Below are 15168 nucleotides of genomic sequence, written 5' to 3' on the forward strand. Positions count from 1 at the left end.
CTCAAATAAATAGTATTGTTATTTATTACTTGTTATGTTGAAATTATATATGTAATGTTAATGTCGACAATGAATCACTACCGTATAAGACAACACATGAAAAGTTTGGTGTCCACTTGAAATAACTTAAATTTTCTTTATTTTTTAAAAATATTGTATAATTTGATGTTAATAATATACTATGACTAATGTACATTTACCTTGAATCACACATTAGGTACATTTGAATCTAATATGAATATTATTGTAAAGAAATTTTTAACTCCTAATAAATCTTTGTTGGATCGAATTGAGTACTCTAATATGAAAATCTAAAATTTTAAATATCCGAATTTTCGGATATGCTAATCTTATTAGATAACATACGAGTATCAATTTTTCATTTTGAGTATCTGAACTTTGCACAAACCTGCCCAAACATGCTTCTAGCTTCGGAAAGCAAAATGCCTTGACCTACTAAAAATATAGGAGTTGCCTTTGATTCGAAAAATTCACTGAACACTATGTTCAAGTGTAAAGACAGTTGTATACTTGCATATTAATTGGATTTGGTTCTCACTCCAAGAACCATGCTAGACTAATTGTCCTTTCTTTATTAATTAAAAACAAAACTAAAATAAAACCAAAAAATTACTGAAAGATTAACTGCATGTCAAATTGTCAACGTGTAGTCGTGTTTTTGAATTTGTTTACTTCAGAATATGGGGGACCACAAACCCACAACTCGGCTGGTAACGCATCAATTTCCATCGTTTGAGTAATTTGTTGAAACCACCACCACTGTCCACTTAATGACTTAACCAATCAGTCACTTTGATCATCATGATTGTCATTTGTGACACTAAAGTGTTGTTTAACGGCTACTACATCTATCCATTTATATATATTAATATATAATGCTTTGTAAGTCTGATTCTTTTTTCCATCTTTTGGAGAACGGGAAGAGGAGAAAATAAAAAGAACTTGTTTTTCATATTAGTGATTTCTTTATGGTTATGGTGGATTCGGTACTTAAAACTTGAACCAGTATTACTAGCTACTTCTTCGTATAAATGCATTTTATTTATGGATGTTGAAAAAGTGGATTCGTGATCTACTAACTGCTATCTTGTTGAAGATAAAAATATTTCGATGAACAAACGGGAGGTTCAAGTAATAATCGACAATAATATAGAAGGCAATTTTGAGAATTTTCACCAACTATGAAGTAATTGTAGATGACGATTACGAGCTCCCAACGGATATCTTCTTAAAGTTTTCTTTAACTTCCTTTGAAATCTTATACTTCATCTGTTTCTTTTTAAGTGCAACACTTTGACTTTTGTATTATTTACATACCTCACTTTGACCACATTCTTTTATTAATATATAAAAGCAAAATTGATCATATGACGTGTTGTTGATTTGTTTCAATGAATATTTTTATGATATCAACTTTGTATCACTCTTACAAATACATTATTAGAGATATTAATGGTCAAAGTTTTACGTTTGCAAACACGAAAGCCAAACTGTTGCACTTATTTAAAAACAGAGGTTAGTATTATGTTTAGAATATATGTAAAAATCGAAAAATGATAAAATAAAGTCCATTTATATTAAGTAGTAAATCCAGAGAATCGCGTGCCGAAGTTGATTGAAGTAATTGTTGGTCAGTTTGATTCAGGTTTTTTTATGGTAGATTCGAGTGAAGTTGGGAGTGTGTGTGAGAGATATGTACTCTCTCCGTTTCATTTTAATTGTTACACTCTGATATTTTATACAATTCACAAATTTTACTTTGACTATCATTTGTGATTTATATGCAGATGAAAATATAGTCACGTGGAATCTTGTTAGATTCATCATAACATGTATTTTATTAATATGTATTTTTTATAATTTTTATAAATACAAAACTAAAGATATATGTCTTCAAAGTTTTACATTGACATGCGTGAAGAATGTAAGTGTGTAGATTAAAATGAAACCGATGGAGTAAGATATTAGGCAAATTGTATAGTTTTCTTATATGTTAATTAGGATATTATTATGTTTAGTTTAGGAAACAATCTTGTGAGAGATTCTTGTTGACCATGTCCATATCATATTCTATTCTACAATTAGAAGTGAGCCAATAATACTTTGATTCTCTTCCATAAATTTATCAGGTTGTGTTTACAACCTTGAATTTGTCGTGTAAAAGACCGCCTATTTTTAAAGTAAAACTAGGTAATGGTAAGCCCAATATTAAAAAGAGAATTAGTCCAATAGTGACTAGGTTGATTTCCTACAGTGACTAGTTTAATCCATTTAGTTACTAGGTTTACTTTTATATTAAAATTAGACTGTCTCTTTTAATAATTTTTGTAGAACTTTAGTTTGAGTTTATGTCTGGCCCGGTTCATTTAGTTTTAGACGAAGTTCAAGTCTATGATTTTTTTTTTACTCGGTTTATGGTCAGCTCGCCCATTTAGATTCACGTTAATTCGGGCCAGCTATATCAATATATGAGATCCTGTAAGTTTGAAGCACCTCAAAATATGTTGGACACATCTCTATTATATAAGCCAAGGGGAGCAATGGTGTCCCCTTAGAAATTCACTTAATTACCCCTCTACAACATAAATATTACATTTCAAGTTTCCAAATACAACCTCTAGCAGGTAATCAGAACCAATTTCATGCATAAACATGCCAAAATGAAAAACCCTTCAGATCTCTATTAAATCCAATCAACTCATATAATGCTCAATCACATAAACTTAACAATGAAAAAGATTCAATCAAAATAAAAGATTCATATTCAAGAATTTGCCACACATTAATACCAATTACAATAATAAAAAAAAAAAATACACGACATTCTCATTACAGAGACAACATAAATTCAAACTCAAAGAAATTTTCCTATAACACAAACTTAATTACAAACACAAACTTCAACCAAAAAAAGTTCAGTTCTCTTCATAGATTGGAGCTTGACGACATTTTCACATACGATAATCTCAAATTAGCGGATATTTTACTATTAATCAGGTACACATTTTGTTATTGAAAGTAAAAGTATGAGCAATGTTCTATATTCACTAAATCTTAAGAATATCTAATATGTTCGAGTAAATTTAAATTCAAATTACAGTAAATCTTATGAATATGTGTTGTGTTATAACTTTTTTTAAAAAAAAATTAAAATCAAATTACAGTTTACTTAAAATTTCATTCAAATAAACTTGAAATTCAAATTAAATTACATCAGAAATGGTAAAAAAAAAAAATTCAAATTTCTTCAAAAAATATCTTCAATTTTGTGCCCATATACTAAAAAAATGAGATAAAATACTTCAACACGAATTATTTTTGCGTTCAGATATTAAAAAGAATATGAGAAAAAAATACTTCAACCCATATATTAAAATAAAAAATTTGTGCCATAATCGAATTTCAGCCTATCAATTACATATTCAAAAATACCTTATTGATGACATGAAGAGCATCAACATGACCGTCAAAGCTAGCTCAAATTATAACGGTATCATAATCAAAGGTCTCATGAGAGTGAACTCCGCGACCAAGAAGCTGAACTTTGCGAGAACTCACTGAGAAACTCAATGCTTTTCTTCGAAATCCATAAAAGTAGAGATTGAGAGGTTTAGCTAAGAATGATGAGAAATCCAATGTGTGGTTTGATTTGGGAGAAATTGAAGAAAATGATAAAAAAAAAGTGACGATTGCATAAGTGCATTGTTTCAGTTAAATAGAAATGGAAAAAGAACTGCGTGAAATTGAGAGACGGGTTTGTGAATTAGGAGAATAGCTAATTAAGAATTAAAGACAAAGAAATAGAATTGCATTATTTCTGTCTCTTTTTGTCATAATTCATAGGGTTGTTTAGAACTTTGACAAAACAATTAGTTAGAGATGCAATTTCTTACTTATACTTATTTATTAATGTGTTTCTAAATAATATTTGTAAGTATTTCAATCTTTCTTATTCACAAAATGGAGGTGAAATTAGATACAAACTTTCATTTTTTTTGGGTTTGTTTTACTAATGAGTAATAGTTATTCCTAAAATGTCGTCGCACGCATAACGTGCATAAAAAGCTAGTATGTAGTAAGGAATGATTGATATAAAAATGTCTAAATTATACGTCTTATGTTTCTTTTAAGTGCAAAAATTTAAAATTTACACTATTCACACATCTCACTTTCACTGCTTTTTATCCCTACTATACGAAACAAAAAAGATGTTATATTTTCAAATATCAAATTTTTATAATTTTTACAAATACATAATTAATTGTCAAAATTATGCTTTGACAAGCTTTTTTTTTATTTGATTAGAGTTTTTTAAGCTACTCACTCTGTTTTTCGGGCCCTTTACTAGTTTTGAACTTTACATATGAAAGTTATGATCTCTAACCCCTACGGTTCTAATAGAGGATTTAAGGTTTATTTTTGACGATTTTAAATCAAAATTCAAAACCATAGAAGGAACATCCGAGTGCGTCTCAGAGAATTGAACACGAAGCATCACACAAACAAGCACCAGAAATCTTTGTATCTCCACCACTGAGTTACTTAAATGTTTAATTGCTAGTGCACATTTTTTTTTTCAACCCTTTGTAAATTATAATCAAGCCACAAGAAAAGAAATACATATTTGAAGCTCAATACCTCTACTAGAAAAAGTGGTTCTAATACCGGTCTCTTTTTTTAGATCACCTATTCTACTTAAACTAGTTATTAGATCCGGGCTATGCCCCGGGTAAGAAAAATTTCATTTATTAATATTGTACTTTGATATGATATCACTAAATACGACTTGATCTAATGGTTAAAACTTTAGTACATGAACTTGAGGTCACGGGATCAAAACCTATACCATGCAATTTCTAATTTTTTTTATTGTACATGGATTTTTACATGAACGAAAACTCCCTAGGGAGAGCGCCACGTGGCACCGTTCCTGGTTTACGCACACCTTTTAATATATTAGTATAGATACTATATATTTCCTCCGTTTCAAGATAGTTGTACTATTTAACATTTGGTCACTATTTATCAATCAACTTTGATAAGCTTTCTCTCACTATTATATAAGAAAAATATAATCAAGTGGGATCTTGTTAAATTCGTCTCAATACGAGGATTTTAAATATATATACTTTTTATAATTTTTGCTTATACACAATTAGAGATATTAACATTTAGAAAACATCTTGGCAAATGTGAAAAAGCAAATTGGTGCAACTACTTTAAAACGGAGGAAGTACAAGAGAGACAAAGCATACTTCTCTAATCTCTACGCCTAACCGAACAAAACAAAATCCATGCAAGACCGAAATACTTTATTTGAAAAATATTTTCAGAAAGTCATTTAATGATTATAGAAGTGGTCTATCTTACGTTTAACTTTTGTTCTTGAAAAGCAGTACATCTAATCTCCATTATATAAGGAAGGAGATAACTTAGGGCCCGTTCTGTATTACTGTGGTTTTCTGTTTTTTGGTTTTTTATTTTCAAAATTATATTATATGTGTCATGAATAAAAATTTAGTCAAATTTATTGGGAACATGATAATTTTGAAAACTGACAACTGAAAAGTGAAAACCGCTTTTTCTGGTTTTCAGTTTTTCGTTTTTAGTTTTCAAAAAAACTGAAAACAAAAAACGATGAGCGGGCCCTTAGTGTTCAATTTAAACTAATATTATGCCATTAAATAAATAAAAACAATCAAATTTCACCAAACTTTTATGGCAAAATTGGCCTTAACACCATAAACTATTACGCGAGTGCACGCGCTACCAACTTTGACTACAAGTCAAAACACCACAAATTGTAGGCATGGGTGCAATGAGTGTCATAAGCCGTAATTCACTTTTCTTGTCGGAAGCGTGGAATCCATATATAATAATTCTCTTTTTGATTTTGCCCTTTTTTTCTTCCATTTATTCTATATTTTCCTTGATTATAAGCCTAATTCATGTGAACATGTGTCGGGAAAAAAGTTAGGTTTAGTGTTAGTTATGACACTCACTACATCAAGGCAAATAGTTTGTGGTGACTTAGTTACTAGTCAAAGTTGGTGACGCTAAGTGCACCGAACGCCATAATATGTGGTGTTAAGACTGATGTGCTTTATTTGAAGAGGCCAAATTCCAAGACAATTTTATCAAATTTCATGATAATTTTCATTTACTTTCTCACACATTAGGTACATATAAAACTAGTTTGACGTATGGTATTGGCTCAGGATAAATTCATCCAATTGCATATTAAATTAAACGTTCAAAAAATTCAAATTAGTATGTGGTTCGGGAAGAGGTTCAGAACTATGGGGACGAGAGCGGGTACCACCCACTTTCAAGCGAGACCCATGAGTCTTTTTAACATGTGGCATGAGCTTAGTTTTTGACACTTTTTTCTCTTAATTTTGAGGAAAATTTTTAATATTATTAATTCAGGAAAATTGATAAAACTACAGACTAAGGGTCTGTTCTCCCCAACTTATTTCCAGTTCAGTTCAGTTAAACACATCTCAGTTCAGTGTAGCCCCATTCTTTTATAACTATTTTGTTAAATATTATTATTATGTTGGTCTAATTTATTTTACTAATTACTCTTATGATTATTATTTATTTTTATATCATTATTATTAAGTATTATTATTATTATTATTATTATTATTATTATTATTATTATTATTATTATATTACTTTGTTTGTTAAGCTTTACTCATAATTATTACTATAATTATTAGGAGGAACATGGTTTAGCTCAAAAGCACAAATAAACCCACGTTTTTTAGCCCATAAATCAATCAAATCGCGTCAAAACGGTTTATGATGCAATTTTGTGCGGTCCGACCCAATCATTATTTTTATTACTAAATATTATTATATTATTAAATTTAATTATGAAAATAGTAATATTAAATTTACATCTTAGATATTATTTTTATTATATAATTATCATCAAGTTTTTATATTTATACAAATAATATAAAATAATAATTATTAATTATCATTATTATCATTAATTATTATTATTATTATTAATTTTTGATTATTAATAATATTTATTTATGACTACCATTTTAAAATACCCAAAATACTATTATTATTATTCATTATTAATTATTCATTATTATTACTTACCATTACAATTATTATTTAATATTCATATTATTATAGTTTAATTATTATTTATATATTTATTACATTCGATTTAATTCAATTCAGTTTAATTCAATTCAGTCCAGTTCAATTCAATTCAATTCAGTTCAGTTCAGTTCATCTCCAATCAGTTCAGTTCAGTTCAACTGTTTTATGTCAAAGAGAACATACCCTAACACGAAAAATCACTAAGAACAACAAATAGTTTTCTGCCATGTATTGTCCATTTTCGATTCTTGCCTTACGTGTCCTATGTGAAGTAGTTGTCCTTGAACGGCCAAATTAGCCAAAACTAACATGAAGGTTACAAATCACAAGCGCACATATGATCGCGTGAATACAATCGGTGCACAAGTAATATGGCCCTCAATCCAATTAAAAGGAAAAAAAAAAGTTAATTACTCTCATTAATCCCAAAATTTTGGATATATATTTTTTTTATTAGGAAAGATAACTCGTCCAAACACTAACCCTTTCTAGGCTACTAGCTTGCAGGACATACCAGCTCAAACGCTGGGTACAATGCTATACAGCCCAACAGAAAATACCCAAAATATTGTTGGGATGATCACTCGAACCCTGGGTAATTCCCTGAAATTCGAGGTGGTGCTCCACTAAACTACCATCACTCGCTCTCAAAATTTTGTATATACTTGATCGTACTCTTTACTTCCAATAAAATAAGTATCGATCATGACGGATATTAAGACAAAGTGAAATCTTATTTCATTTGAATAAAAAGGATTTATTTTTAGTGGAAAACACTTACATTATTTTTTTCTTTTTAACGGAAAATAAAAGTATAGAATTAATGTTGCATGGTTTACAGGGCCGTTCCTGAATCATTTTTGGCCCAGGGCGAAATAAAATAAAATAGGCCCCTTAATGCATTAGAAATTTATTGAATGAAAGTTTTTATTAAGCTAAACTAAAGTTAGATCATTACATTTTTACAAAAATTGAAGATATTAAGCATTCATATTTCATAGGACTATCTCATTATTTATATTTTCATTTGGCTCAAATTTTCTACCTTCAGGCTTCACTCCACAATGTTGCCCACTGTTTTTACGAAAAGATGGGTGAAAAACTCTCCTTTTATGATTATAAAATTACATTATAAATTTAAGAAAAATTATACATAGACAATAAAAGTATAACACTCCAACAAAAGAAATGATGGCCAAAACTTAGAAGAAAATTTATTTAATTTTAGAATTTATACCAAAAATTTAATTCGCAATAAATTAGAATTGCACTCAACAATAAAATTTAATATAAGAAATCATATTCAAATTTTAAATCTCATTGATCAAATAAAATAAAATCACAAGAAGACTGTAATGGTTACTTGCTTAGGACAATAGAGTGTTTCAGTTAAAAAGAGAAATTACAATGACTGAAAATTAGGAAACGAAATATTAAGGGAGCTGGGAATTTGAAAAGTATTAATTAAATCTTTCACTTATACAAATTAGTTAGGAAACTTTGGAGTTTGGAGTAATCCCACATGACTATTTGAAGGAAGCTTTGGAGTTATTCCCGCATTATTCATTTCAATTGGCAATGTTAAGTTTGATTTTTTTTTTTTTTTTTGAATTAAAGAAGGCTTAACAAGATCTTTTGAAAAATTGGGCCCTGGGCGGGCGCCCCGCCTGCCCCGCCCCAGGGCAGGGCCTGATGGTATAATGTGCGGAGGAGTTTGATGGTGTAAAAGATTTCATATTATCATTAATAATGATGCATTGGAAGCTTAAATTATGAGGATTTTTTGGAAATTAAATTATTATCATGATGGTATTTTTGGTATAATTATTGATTGAAAATATAAACATGACTTATATTTTGGGACACTTTAGAAGAAAAGGGGACTTATATTATGTGGAGAAGGGAGTATATCCTTATTTTAGATATTAGTTTTGAATAACCCGTGCGATGCACGAGTTGTTGTTTATTTTATTTTTTACAAATTTTTGTTAACATTGTTGATATTTTTTTCCTGTGAAATGAGATTTTTCAACACCATTGTATTTATATACTTCCTCCATTCTTTTTGTATTGCAACAATTACCACTTGGAGCCATTCCACTTTTGAAAAAAAAGCAGCTATAGTTGACAATATTGCCTTTATTTTATGTTATTAAAACCGTCATTGATTACTCAAATTGACTTATAAAGTTGCGTTTACTTTATTAAGGATGTACTTATCCCCTACTCTAGCTAACCCCTCCATGCTAAACTACCCTTTTTATTTCATAAAAACCATACCCAAACTCACTGTCACAGTAGAAAAAGGCAGATAAGGTCTATCATTATACTTTAATTTTTAGATTTGTTAGTGTAATATATAAAGTTCATATTTTAATGTTCAATTGAATATTGTAGCTAAGTCTATTATTAAATAATATCCAAATAGTTGATATGACTAACATAATTTTAACATGGAAAATACCCGAATCATGTATTAAGAAAGTAGAGGGTCATAATTTAATAGATTACAGGAAAGAAAGAATAGAGAAAAAAATACGAGTGACAACCACACCCTCAACTTTAGCACATAAACACTAACACATAGAGAATAGAAGATGGAAAACTAAAAGAAGATCATAATGATGGTATCAAGAATAAATTCATTAAATATAAATAAACCTCTATTGATAACCGAAAATACTATTTAAGAGAAATAAAATCTCTTCATCAATCATGACCATATCAGTACGTACCAAACTTTCTCCTTTTTTTATGATATGCGACCTCAAATAGTCTAGAAACTACCTTGATTTTCCAATTTGTTTTAGTAGAATTAAGTTTATTAAAAAAATAATAAGATCTGACATATATATATATTAAAAATAAAAACATAAATAATTAAGTATACAACAAATATTATAGGAATAAAATAATTAGTCAATTGTATACTACCTCTGCACATTGACAAACTTTCATTTGATTCTTCATGTAATGTCATCATTGTATGATACAGGTTCAAAACTATATATATGTATTTTTTTTATCTTTATATAACTCAATTTTTAAAATTATAATTTTGAAAGACATAATTGTTATTATTTCTTATACTACGCTATTTTTATAGTAATTTTTCTATGTATTTAAAATAAAAAATAAATAATACGTTATTTTTTATCTAAATAAATATGTTTGCATAAGTTGTAAAACTATATTTTATATGAAATTTATTAGGAAACATATTTCGAGCATTATTTGATAGTTAAAAAAATTATAATATTGTGATTAATTATGTGGCAAGAGTTATATTTAATTTAAATAATTGAATAATTTACTTTATTTTTTTAAAATCAGAGTGTAATATACACTTATTAAAAACACATTATATATATATAAATATATATATATATATATATATATATATATATATATATATATATATATGTGTGTGTGTGTGTGTGTGTGTGTGTGTGTTAAAACTATTTTTTTCAAAAATTAAAAACCATATGACATGTCTATAGATTTCTATAATATTTTAAGGTTGTTTTTTAAAATCATACTCTAATTTTTTCATCACCCAAAACTCTAATATATATATGTGTAATTTTATCTCTATAGATTTCACTTTTTATTGTAACAACAAAGTTTCCTTAATAAATTTTGTTGCAATACTAAATTGTTTTGGTTCAGTTGAGTAAGTCTGGTGTTTGGATCCTCTAGAGTTCTAAAAGAACTCTATAATATATAGTTTGAGCAATATCAACCATTGTAGAAAAAATCAATTGCACATATATTATCTTTCGAAAATCCCCTCTATTTTTTCTCATCAAAATTTATCCCCTTACTTTCCCCTTACACAAATACGAACCCTTGATTTTAAAAATATATGGTTAATATACAACGCTACCTTGTACAATTATTAAAATTGTAGAGGATCTATACTCGTAAGGCTGATGTTTTGAAAGATAATATATTTAATCCTTTATATTGGACATATGATAAAATGCTATAGTCACGTATAATACACTATAGTTATAGCTAATAATGCCTTACATTTATCTGGTCAAATATACTTTCATGAGTTGTAAAACTATATTCTAAATGGATCTTATTCAAGGTTATTTCAAACACTCTCTGATGGTAAAAAAAACAATGCTTTAGATTAAGATTATATTGTAAATAGATCTTATTTAAGGATATTTCAAGCACTCTCAAATGATAAAAAAAATGACAAGGTTTTGAATTAGGTATCACAAGTTGTATTCAATTAACATAATATAATAATTTATGTTGTTTATTCAAAACCAAACTCTAATTTCTCGTTATCCAAAACTCCTTTTATGTATTTAAATTATAGAACTCTATTTTTAAAAATATTTAAAATAAAAATTAATGACATGAGAGTATTAAGTGTCACTCTATATTTCATAAGTTGTAAAACTATATTGTAAATGAATCTTATTTCGGAGTATATTTCAAGCACTATCCAATGAAACAAAATTATAATATTTCGAATTACGTAGCAAAAGTTACACATAATTTACATAATAAAATAATTGAGGTTTTGTTCATTCATATCCAAACTCTAATTTTATCTTATCTAGAATTCCTTATACATATTTAAATCTATATATAACACTATTTTTGTAAAATATAAAAATAAAATTTGATTACATGACAATCCTACGTGGCGCGCTCTATAAATCTAGAGGAGCTCCCTGCTATGCTACCGAAAAATTCATCACATATATATGCTAGTTTTGAAGCCATTGCGTTGCACGGGTCATTGTTTATTTTTACTTTTTTGCAATTTTTTTGTTAACATTGTGGATTTTTTGCTGATGTGAAATGAGTTTTTTCAACACCATTGTATTTATATACTTCCTCCATTCTTTTTCTATTACAACAGTTACCACTTTGGAAAGTTTCATCTATTGGAACCATTCTACTTTTGGTAAAAAAGCAACTATAGTTGTGAACATCGCTTTTACTTTATGTTAATAAAATCATCATTAATTTCTCAAATTGACTCATAAAATTGCGTTTACTTTATTAAGGATTTACTTATCCCGTACTCTAGTAACCATCTATGCTAAACTATCCATTTTTTCATTTTCTTGAAAATCATGTCCAAACTCATTGTTGTAATAGAGAAAGATTGAGAAAGTATTTGTTATTATCCTTAATTTACAGATTTGTTATTGTAATATATAAATTTAAATTTTTTAATGTTCAACTGAATATTGTAGTTAAGTTTATTCTTAAATAGTATCCCAATAATTGATATGACTAACAAAAGTTAGCACAGTTTTAACATGAAAAATACCCGAACGATACTTTAAGAAAGTAGCGGGTAATAATTTAGTAGATGCAGGACAGAAAAAATAGAGAAAAAATATGAGTGACAATCACAACTTCAACTTTTAATATAGCACATTAACACTAATGCATATAGAATAGAAAATGAAAAAGCCAAAAAGAAGGTAAAAATGATGGTATTTTTTGTTTATCAAGGAAAAACAAACTAGGAAGGATCCCAAGAGATGGGCCACCCTAAAGCATCCTTTCAGATGATCAAAGAAAAAACAGTATCCGGAGATTCGAACCAATACGTAAGATTAGAAGAAGAGTTCCCCCGATGGGCCATCCAATCTATCGCCATGTTACCTTCCCTAAACCCATGGTTGATACGCATATCGTCAAACCATTTTAAATCTTCACCTGCATCCAAAATCAGCGAGTGAATTGCCCAATGATTTTCCAAATCCTTTTAATAGCCTGGATAGCACTCAGATTATCCCCTTCAATAACCAAATTTTTAAAACCAAGAGCAATAGCATTTTTAATACCTTCCCTTATCCCCCATGCTTCTGCAACTAAAATAGAAAATTGTGGACTAAGAGAATTAGCAGCACACAACTTAATTTCTCCCTTATCATCTCTAATAACAAATTCAAAACAAGTAGCCCATCCTTGAATTTCGAACCATCAAAATTAAGTTTAGTAAAAGAAGGAGGGGGAAACCAAGCAGTACTCCTCCTACAAAGCTTTTTAGCCCTACAAGGAAAAGAAGGAAGGCTTTGAGACAAGACATCTTCAATCCTTACTCCATCTAGCTTATCCGCATAAGCTCGAACCATTCTACTTAATTTAGAAGGAGAGAGGGAGTAATGTCTGAATTAACTCCATTTCGATCATACCAAATAAACCACCAAGTTAGAGCAAACTTAGCAATTTGATCCACAGAAATAACTTTGAAAAGGTTGGCTAAGTAATCTTTAAAAGACATATCAGCCTGGATAGGTGGGGGAAGAGACTAATCACAAATTCTAGAAAGTTCCTCAAAAATATTAATGCAAAATGGGTAAGACAATAAGAAATGAGCTAAATCTTCAGAGTGATAATTACAAAAAACACATTCCAGGGAAAGAAAAACATGGGAATTTAATCTTTGGGGGAACTTTTAGACGCCAAATTCAAATAGAGGGGTCTGGGGTGGGAGAATCCAATCCATAGCCTTGAAGTAAAGAGACACCCGATTTAACTGAATAACAACCATCAGGAGAGAGAGCCCAAACTAGCTTATCCTCCATATTATGCATATGAATGTAAATGAGAATAATAGATTTGATAATGGACAGAGGAAGAAACAAAAGAAGCCGAGTTTTATCCCATTGTCTCTCTTGGTTAATAAAATAGTCAACTATCAAATTTTCACTTCCCTAACGAGTAAACTTCACTAAGGGGATACTGGAGAACCTAATTGTCATGTCAAAACGAAATTTTCTCCCCCCTTCCTACTATCCAACAAAACCCTTTTTTAAACGAGTTTCTCAAAGACATTAATTTTCTCCACTGCCAAGAAACATTGGCTTTAGTTTTATAGTCAAATAAATTTTCATCTTTTAGGTACTTTTTAGAAATAATTTTTACCCAAAGATTCTCAAGATTCAAAAGAATTTTCCAAAGCAATTTAAATTGTAGAGCCACAATATTAACTTTGGCTTTCCTAAGGCCTAACCCACCAAACCGTTTTGGTCTACAAACTTTCTCCAATTCTATCAGATTAGAAGCCTTAGAATCAACATGTTTATTCCAATAGAAATTTTTATTGCATTTATCCAACGATTCCAGAATTGAGTTACGCAACGTAAAACATTGCATCTGTAGTTTTCCTTTGTTGCTATATTGGAATGAATAAGAATTGTACGGTCTGCTTGGGACAGAGCATTAGCCTTCCACTTAGACAATTGAGAATGAATATTTTCTTGAATATCCATGAACTTTGTGTTAGTAACTTTACTATAACTTTACTATCTATAATCGGGCAGCGTAGATACTTTCCTAACAAAAAAGATTCCCCCATATGAAGAATGTTCGCAAACGAGGCATCTATAGCAGGTATGGTATTGTGAGAACACTAGTATGCAGATTTATCAAAATTGACTAATTGCCTAGACAACTGCAGTATTTGTGAAGGATATTTCTAATAATGGTACAACTTTCCACGGAAGCTTTAACGAAAATCATCGTATCATCTGCAAAGATTAAAAAAGGAATCTTCACTCTAGTTAGATCGAGTGTAACTCCTATGACTTTGGAGCCAGAAATACTCCATTTTGCAGTTGGCGCGCTAAAATTTCTGCACGTAAGATGAAAATATACGGAGAAAGAGGATCACCCTGACGAATCCCTCGAGACGGGATAAACATTTCACCAGGAATTCCATTAACTAGGACAGAAGAAAACTGTAGAAATACAATCCTTCATCCAACCCCCCCCCCCCATTTCTCACAAAAACCCAATTTCTCGAAAATTTTAAAAATAAAGCTCCACTCTAGCCTATCATAGGCTTTCTCCATATCCAGCTTTATTGCTAACCATCCTTCTTTTCCTTTTTTATTTTTAAAGGAATGAAACTCCTCATGAGTTAGTAAGATTTTATCTTGAATTAACCTCTCTGGAACAAAGGCTCATTGTAAAGGATGGATAATTTTACTTAATACTACTTTGAGGTGAGATGCCATAATCTTAGAAATT

Source organism: Beta vulgaris, chromosome 7 (genome assembly GCF_026745355.1).
Source record: "Beta vulgaris subsp. vulgaris cultivar EL10 chromosome 7, EL10.2, whole genome shotgun sequence".
NCBI lineage: Eukaryota > Viridiplantae > Streptophyta > Magnoliopsida > Caryophyllales > Amaranthaceae > Beta > Beta vulgaris.